This window comes from Felis catus, chromosome B2, assembly GCF_018350175.1.
Source record: "Felis catus isolate Fca126 chromosome B2, F.catus_Fca126_mat1.0, whole genome shotgun sequence".
NCBI classification, from domain to species: Eukaryota; Metazoa; Chordata; class Mammalia; order Carnivora; family Felidae; genus Felis; species Felis catus.
Window position 1 is genome coordinate 138,847,161 of NC_058372.1, and position 8,431 is coordinate 138,855,591.

Here is an 8,431-nt window from a genome sequence, read left to right on the forward strand (position 1 = left end):
ATTTCTTCTACTTTCATGTACATTTGAAATTTTTCAAAATAAAAAGTTTTAATAAAGTAACGAGAGATTAAATTAAAACTGCTTTATAAATATGTTTTCCTAAGTATTTGATATAGCTCAATTGTTACACTTACCTTTAATTTTCAAGCCATTACATTAAATGTGGCAGTAATGAACAGAAAACTGGCCAAGAAGATGCAAATGACTTCTGTGTTAGCTAGATCTGTATTTATATGTTGTATCTAACAACTTTAATAGGCCTAACTCAAAAATCATGGTGTCAAGAAGTCAAATAGTTTTTTTTTTTTTCAACGTTTATTTAGTTTTGGGACAGAGAGAGACAGAGCATGAACGGGGGAGGGGCAGAGAGAGAGGGAGACACAAAATTGGAAACAGGCTCCAGGCTCTGAGCCATCAGCCCAGAGCCTGACGCGGGGCTCGAACTCACGGACCGCGAGATCATGACCTGGCTTAAGTCGGACGCTTAACCGACTGCGCCACCCAGGCGCCCCAAGAAGTCAAATAGTTAAAAGAGACTTAGAGAGATCGCCAGATGGCCTCTGCTTCTGAAAGGGTCTCACACAATAAAGCTATCTTTTCCTTTTTAAATATTTAGAGATGTACATGGGAGAGTTATTCAAAATCCCTTTGGTATTTTATTTTAGGTCAACACAATCTGGCTGTTTTGACGAATTATCTTCCTTCAATACGTTGATGGCCAAGTCAAACAATGAATATTAGGAAGCCAGAAGTAACTTATGCATCCATTTTACATCTGGCTTTTAATAAGCTAATAGGAAGGAAGGAAAGGAAAACTACCAAAAAAAAAATCAAACACATTTATTATGAAGTTTTCAGGAGACTTTACGATATTATGATACCCAACTGGTGCGTGGGACAGATGTACGAGAACCAGTAGTTGGTATCAAGAAAGGGACTTATCTGGAGGGTTTGCCACAGAACAGCTGGCAGCTAAGAGAGCACCATCTGTTGGAAAGAAGAAATGTCAATCACCAATAAAGCATTTTTGATATATGAAAAAAATGTTTTTAAGTCTTTCCAAAATACTTGATAAAGAATCTTGTTAAGAGTTAGAAGCTTCAAGTTTAGTGGAACAAGTACTAAATTGTGTATATACATCATATCTCCCATACAATCTTTTTGTAAAGGTTGAGCTGTTATATGCACACACATTAAATTTACATTATTTTATAATTATTTTTATCTATGAAATAAAAAAATCTTCATTAATGTTTGTAGCCTTGTAGGTATCTTTGAAATGTCACAACCTTTACTTCCTTCCACTGCCTTAAAACTCTGAAACAACTACACATAGCCACACAGAATCTGTTCCCATGACTTCCTGGAAGTTTCTGATCTTGATAATTATCATACTCCTACAAACCACTGCCAGGTTTGAAAGAACCGACAATAAATTTTGTGTAGTATATTAAAATCCCCTATCCAAACAAATCAATTTAAACATAAACAGACATTCCCATTGTAATACCAATCCTTACTTAGGAAAGATGTCATGCTTATTTTGTATTTTGAATAAAATTCCTGGCCTGTTATAATGCATAAACATCTAAATACCAGAATATCTGGAACTTTTTCTTGAGTTCAATAGGCATAAGGTATTCTTCCTCAACCTCTCAAGTTTCCTAAAAACTCAGCGCTTCTAAAATCATTATCTGTGCTGGGGCACCTGGGTGGTTCAGTCGGTTGAGTGCCTAATTCTTGATTTGGGCTCAGATCACGATCCCAATGGGATGGAGCCCCACATCAGGCTTCATGCTGAGCAGGGAGCCTGCTTAAGATTCTCTCTCTCTCTCTCTCTCTCTCTCTCTCTCTCTCTTTTCTTCTCCCCGACTCATGCTCTAAAATAAAAAAATTAAAAATTAAAATCATTTTCTGTGCTAAAACAGATAAAACATGGGTATTTCCAGCCATGGGCACAGAAAGTTCTCCAGTCCTTTCCTGGAAGATATCATCTATCATTCAAAACAAGATATTTTTAAAAATATGTCTGGCACACAGTATTTCTTTTTTTTTTTTTTTTTAATATGAAATTTATTGACAAATTGGTTTCCATACAACACCCAGTGCTCATCCCAAAAGGTGCCCTCCTCAATACCCATCACCCACCCTCTCCTCCCTCCCACCCCCCATCAACCCTCAGTTTGTTCTCAGTTTTTAAGAGTCTCTTATGCTTTGGCTCTCTCCCACTCTAACCTGTTTTTTTTTTTCCTTCCCCTCCCCCATGGGTTCCTGTTAATTTCTCAGGGTCCACATAAGAGTGAAACCATATGGTATCTGTCTTTCTCTGTATGACTTATTTCACTTAGCATCACACTCTCCAGTTCCATCCACGTTGCTACAAAAGGCCATATTTCATTTTTTCTCATTGCCACGTAGTACTCCATTGTGTATATAAACCACAATTTCTTTATCCATTCATCAGTTGATGGACATTTAGGCTCTTTCCATAATTTGGCTATTGTTGAGAGTGCTGCTATGAACATTGGGGTACAAGTGGCCCTATGCATCAGTACTCCTGTATCCCTTGGATAAATTCCTAGCAGTGCTATTGCTGGGTCATAGGGTAGGTCTATTTTTAATTTTCTGAGGAACCTCCACACTGCTTTCCAGAGCGGCTGCACCAATTTGCATTCCCACCAACAGTGCAAGAGGGTTCCCGTTTCTCCACATCCTCTCCAGCATCTATAGTCTCCTGATTTGTTCATTTTGGCCACTCTGACTGGCGTGAGGTGATACCTGAGTGTGGTTTTGATTTGTATTTCCCTGATAAGGAGCGACGCTGAACATCTTTTCATGTGCCTGTTGGCCATCCGGATATCTTCTTTAGAGAAGTGTCTATTCATGTTTTCTGCCCATTTCTTCACTGGGTTATTTGTTTTTCGGGTGTGGAGTTTGGTGAGCTCTTTATAGATTTTGGATACTAGCCCTTTGTCCGATATGTCATTTGTGAATATCTTTTCCCATTCCGTTGGTTGCCTTTTAGTTTTGTTGGTTGTTTCCTTTGCTGTGCAGAAGCTTTTTATCTTCATAAGGTCCCAGTAATTCACTTTTGCTTTTAATTCCCTTGCCTTTGGGGATGTGTCGAGTAAGAGATTGCTACGGCTGAGGTCAGAGAGGTCTTTTCCTGCTTTCTCCTCTAAGGTTTTGATGGTTTCCTGTCTCACATTTAGGTCCTTTATCCATTTTGAGTTTATTTTTGTGAATGGTGTGAGAAAGTGGTCTAGTTTCAACCTTCTGCATGTTGCTGTCCAGTTCTCCCAGCACCATTTGTTAAAGAGGCTGTCTTTTTTCCATTGGATGTTCTTTCCTGCTTTGTCAAAGATGAGTTGGCCATACGTTTGTGGGTCTAGTTCTGGGGTTTCTATTCTATTCCATTGGTCTATGTGTCTGTTTTTGTGCCAATACCATGCTGTCTTGATGATGACAGCTTTGTAGTAGAGGCTAAAGTCTGGGATTGTGATGCCTCCTGCTTTGGTCTTCTTCTTCAAAATTCCTTTGGCTATTCGGGGCCTTTTGTGGTTCCATATGAATTTTAGGATTGCTTGTTCTAGTTTCGAGAAGAATGCTGGTGCAATTTTGATTGGGATTGCATTGAATGTGTAGATAGCTTTGGGTAGTATTGACATTTTGACAATATTTATTTTTCCAATCCATGAGCAGGGAATGTCTTTCCATTTCTTTAAATCTTCTTCAATTTCCTTCATAAGCTTTCTATAGTTTTCAGCATACAGATCCTTTACATCTTTGGTTAGATTTATTCCTAGGTATTTTATGCTTCTTGGTGCAATTGTGAATGGGATCAGTTTCTTTATTTGTCTTTCTGTTGCTTCATTGTTAGTGTATAAGAATGCAACTGATTTCTGTACATTGATTTTGTATCCTGCAACTTTGCTGAATTCCTGTATCAGTTCTAGTAGACTTTTGGTGGAGTCTATCGGATTTTCCATGTATAATATCATGTCATCTGCAAAAAGCGAAAGCTTGACTTCATCTTTGCCAATTTTGATGCCTTTGATTTCCTTTTGTTGTCTGATTGCTGATGCTAGAACTTCCAGCACTATGTTAAACAGCAGCGGTGAGAGTGGGCATCCTTGTCGTGTTCCTGATCTCAGGGAAAAAGCTCTCAGTTTTTCCCCGTTGAGGATGATGTTAGCTGTGGGCTTTTCATAAATGGCTTTTATGATCTTTAAGTATGTTCCTTCTATCCCGACTTTCTCAAGGGCTTTTATTAAGAAAGGGTGCTGGATTTTGTCAAAAGCCTTTTCTGCATCGATTGACAGGATCATATGGTTCTTCTCTTTTTTTTTGTTAACGTGATGTATCACGTTGATTGATTTGCGAATGTTGAACCAGCCCTGCATCCCAGGAATGAATCCCACTTGATCATGGTGAATAATTCTTTTTATATGCCGTTGAATTCGATTTGCTAGTATCTTATTGAGAATTTTTGCATCCATATTCATCAGGGATATTGGCCTGTAGTTCTCTTTTTTTACTGGGTCTCTGTCTGGTTTAGGAATCAAAGTAATACTGGCTTCATAGAATGAGTCTGGAAGTTTTCCTTCCCTTTCTATTTCTTGGAATAGCTTGAGAAGGATAGGTATTATCTCTGCTTTAAACGTCTGGTAGAACTCCCCTGGGAAGCCATCTGGTCCTGGACTCTTATTTGTTGGGAGATTTTTGATAACCGATTCAATTTCTTCGCTGGTTATGGGTCTGTTCAAGCTTTCTATTTCCTCCTGGTTGAGTTTTGGAAGAGTGTGGGTGTTCAGGAATTTGTCCATTTCTTCCAGGTTGTCCAATTTGTTGGCATATAATTTTTCATAGTATTCCCTGATAATTGTTTGTATCTCTGAAGGATTGGTTGTAATAATTCCATTTTCATTCATGATTTTATCTGTTTGGGTCATTTCCCTTTTCTTTTTGAGAAGCCTGGCTAGAGGTTTGTCAATTTTGTTTATTTTTTCAAAAAACCAACTCTTGGTTTCGTTGATCTGCTCTACAGTTTTTTTAGATTCTATATTGTTTATTTCTGCTCTGATCTTTATTATTTCTCTTCTTCTGCTGGGTTTAGGCTGCCTTTGCTGTTCTGCTTCTAGTTCCTTTAGGTGTGGCACATAGTATTTCTAAAGCTAGTAATTCCTGCCCTTCAAATTTGTGAGCACTACATTCGTAATTAGTTTTGAAAAAAAAACAAAAAGCCTTATAGGAGAGTCAAAGTTCATACACTACAAAAAGTTCAGGCACCTTTCATACTAAAGAAACATATATAAAATCTTCCCATGATGTTATGTATAGTTTCTGGATCCAGTTTGCTAACCATTGTCTAACTCCTTGCAATTGTGAACTTTCAGATGCACTGTAGTTTCCCCTGTTCAATTATCCACTTAGTTCAGCTTCAGAAGGACTTATTTGAATCACTGAAAGACCTGTGAGGGTGTAACTTTCCATGATCTAAAAATGGAGACCTGGGGTAGGATGTCTTATGGCAACGGAAAAGAAGCAAAAATTGATGTAGAGTATCCAACCGTTGCCAACTCCAGTCAAAGACTTCAACTATCTGGAACATATAACATCCTTCTCTCTTTGCTTGGCAGATACTGCTACTAAGAACCGAGCCTTGGCCTAGCCTGAATATCCAGTTCAACAAGTGCTCAAGGACATATGTCTCCAAAAGGGACAGATAAGACAATTCTTTGTGGGGAAGGAAGGAAATGACTACTTATTTCTAGATTTAATTTTTTTATTTTGAAAAAAAAATTTAATGTTTATTTGTTTTTGAGAGAGAGGCAGAGAGAGAGGGAGACACAGAATCAGGAGCAGGCTCCAGGCTCTGAGCTGTCAGCAGAGCCTGATGCAGGACCTGAACCCACAAACTGTGAGATCATGACCTGAGCTGAAGTCGGATGCTTAACCGACTGAGCCACCCAGGTGCCCCTCCAGATTTAATTTCTATCTTTGTAAACATTTTCTAGTATAGGCAATAAATTATTACAGTAATTGATAATCAAATAAATATATATATATATATATATATATATATATATATATATATATATATGGGAGATGAAAGCAAATAAATTGTATGTTTCACCAATAGAAGAAATCAAAGAAGTTTAGAGTCCACTATTTTACAAAAATTGTAATTGTTACAGAAGATAAAATCTAATTGCTATCACTATTCTAGAATTTCTCTAATATATTGCATCTTCTGCTCAAAACAGACAAATAGGGGTGCCTGGGTAGCTCAGTCGGTTAAGCATCCCACTCTTGGTTTCAGCTCACATCATACATCGTGCTCTGTGCTGACAGTGCAGAACCTGCTTGGGATTCTCTCACTCCTTCTTTCTTTCTGCCCCCCCCCCCCCCCCCCGCCATGCACGCGCTCTCTCTCTCTCTCTCTCAAAATAAATAAACTTTTAAAAAAGTAAAAAAAACAAAAAATACTTGATTTACTACTATACTTCCTGGTCCGAAAGAAGAGCTTCCTTATTTCTACGTTCATGACCAATATAATAATGACTATGTTAAAATTCTGTTTTCTTCTCTCAACCTTAAGTCATATTTCTCATTTAGTGACTATAACTATGAATAGGCATTTGGGAATACTTCATTCTTTAAATAATTATATCATCAACACTATTACGAAAAAGATTTGATTTACAGGATTTTATTTACCCGGGTCTCACCTATTTACATATGAATCTGGATGGCTATTAGTGCTACCCACCAAATACTTCTGGTTCTCTGCCTTCTGGGCACAGGACAGGACTACACTTCCTAGTAAGGGGGGGATATGAACTAATCCAGCCAGTGGATTATAAGCAATGTCACTTCCTTTCTGGAGCATTGGATGGTGTAAGTGAGACCTTCCAGGGTCCTCCCTTTTCTTCCTTTAGCATAGTGACCAGGTTTCCCAGTCAGCCTGAATACCTGAATGACCCCTACCAGCAAAGCCCCTCTGCCAACCTGCTAGGACACGAACCATGACTAAGAAAAAAATCTTCGTTGAGGGCTGTTTGCTACCAGAGCATGATCTGGGCTGCCCCAAATGACATCCTAAGGAGGAACAGAAATTAAATTCAAAACCCAGTAAGTCATAACTCAAAGTTTTGGTTAATAAGCTTTTGTATATCACAAGAAATCCAGCCTTAACATAAAAACTATAGGAAGTTCTCTATTAATAAATTCCCTCAAGATATGTTGGTCCTACCTATTCCTATAGTTTTGAAAGGAGTCTTTTAAATTTCAAAAAGGAGTCTTTGCTCCTTTTGAGGTGCCATGTTATTCTGGTCAGAGGGCAAAAAGCAGAAAACTGTTCTCTTCTACTGTCTTGGAATATTCCACCTTGAGACCTAACCTCTCAAGGTGACAGCTGGTAACATTGGCAGAACCAGTTATTCTTCCAATTTTTCCTTAATTTCACTTGAAGTGAAAGGAGAATTAATCCGATATAATCAATTCCCACCTTTCCCCAACCCATCTATATTTCACAAGGGATTAGTGTCCAAACATATTCCCATACTGTTCTATTTTCCTCCTAAGCGACTATGATATTTTCACCCCACTAGAATACAAAAGAAGAGATCTACTCCAAACTATTCCCAAAGGCCTCTCTCGGGCACAGGAAGCAGGTGGCTGAGTGTGTGAGTATTCAACTTAGAATCTCTGTGTTCAAGTCACACCTCTGTCACCAACGAGCCGAACGACTACGCAAGCAGCTAACTTCTGTCAGCCTCTATTTCCTCACCTACAAAATGAGAATAACAGTGGCGTTGCCTCTCTGGAGCTTGTCAGTTCTTAAGAGTCGTGACATCTAAAAACAATTCAACAGCTGAGTTCCATCAGTGGAAGGATAATCTGTTTATGGATATTTATGAATCAACACTGATTTGCTGTCACCTCTTAACAATTTTAGATAAATTAGTTTTGACACTGCTCTATGGTTTCTAGTTTCTATTTCCCCTAATTTTTCTCATCTTCATTTACAGAACCAGAGACTCAAGTTTATGCCACACAATTAGCAGAAGCCAAGCCAAAGCAAACTTGTAAGCTTCTTCCTCTCCACCTCATACATTTCCCTCCTCCTCTACGCGCTTTCCTTTTCTTGCATTCAATTTCAGGCACCTGCAGTCACCTGAAGTTTGTTGTTTCTTCCACCGCCATCCATTACTTTTACATCTCAGGATATGGCTTTCCGTATTAACCAGCTGGCCAGTCAACTGTGTGCGTGCAGAAATGAAGGGCCTATACTGCCTCCCATGGTGACTTTCTGTCCCCTACATCACTAAACAGAAAAGAAATTCTATAGTACAGGTTTTCGAACAGATAAAAAGGGAGAGCAGTATTTTGGGAAAAGCACACTTGAATCACGTTCTGCAAACCACTG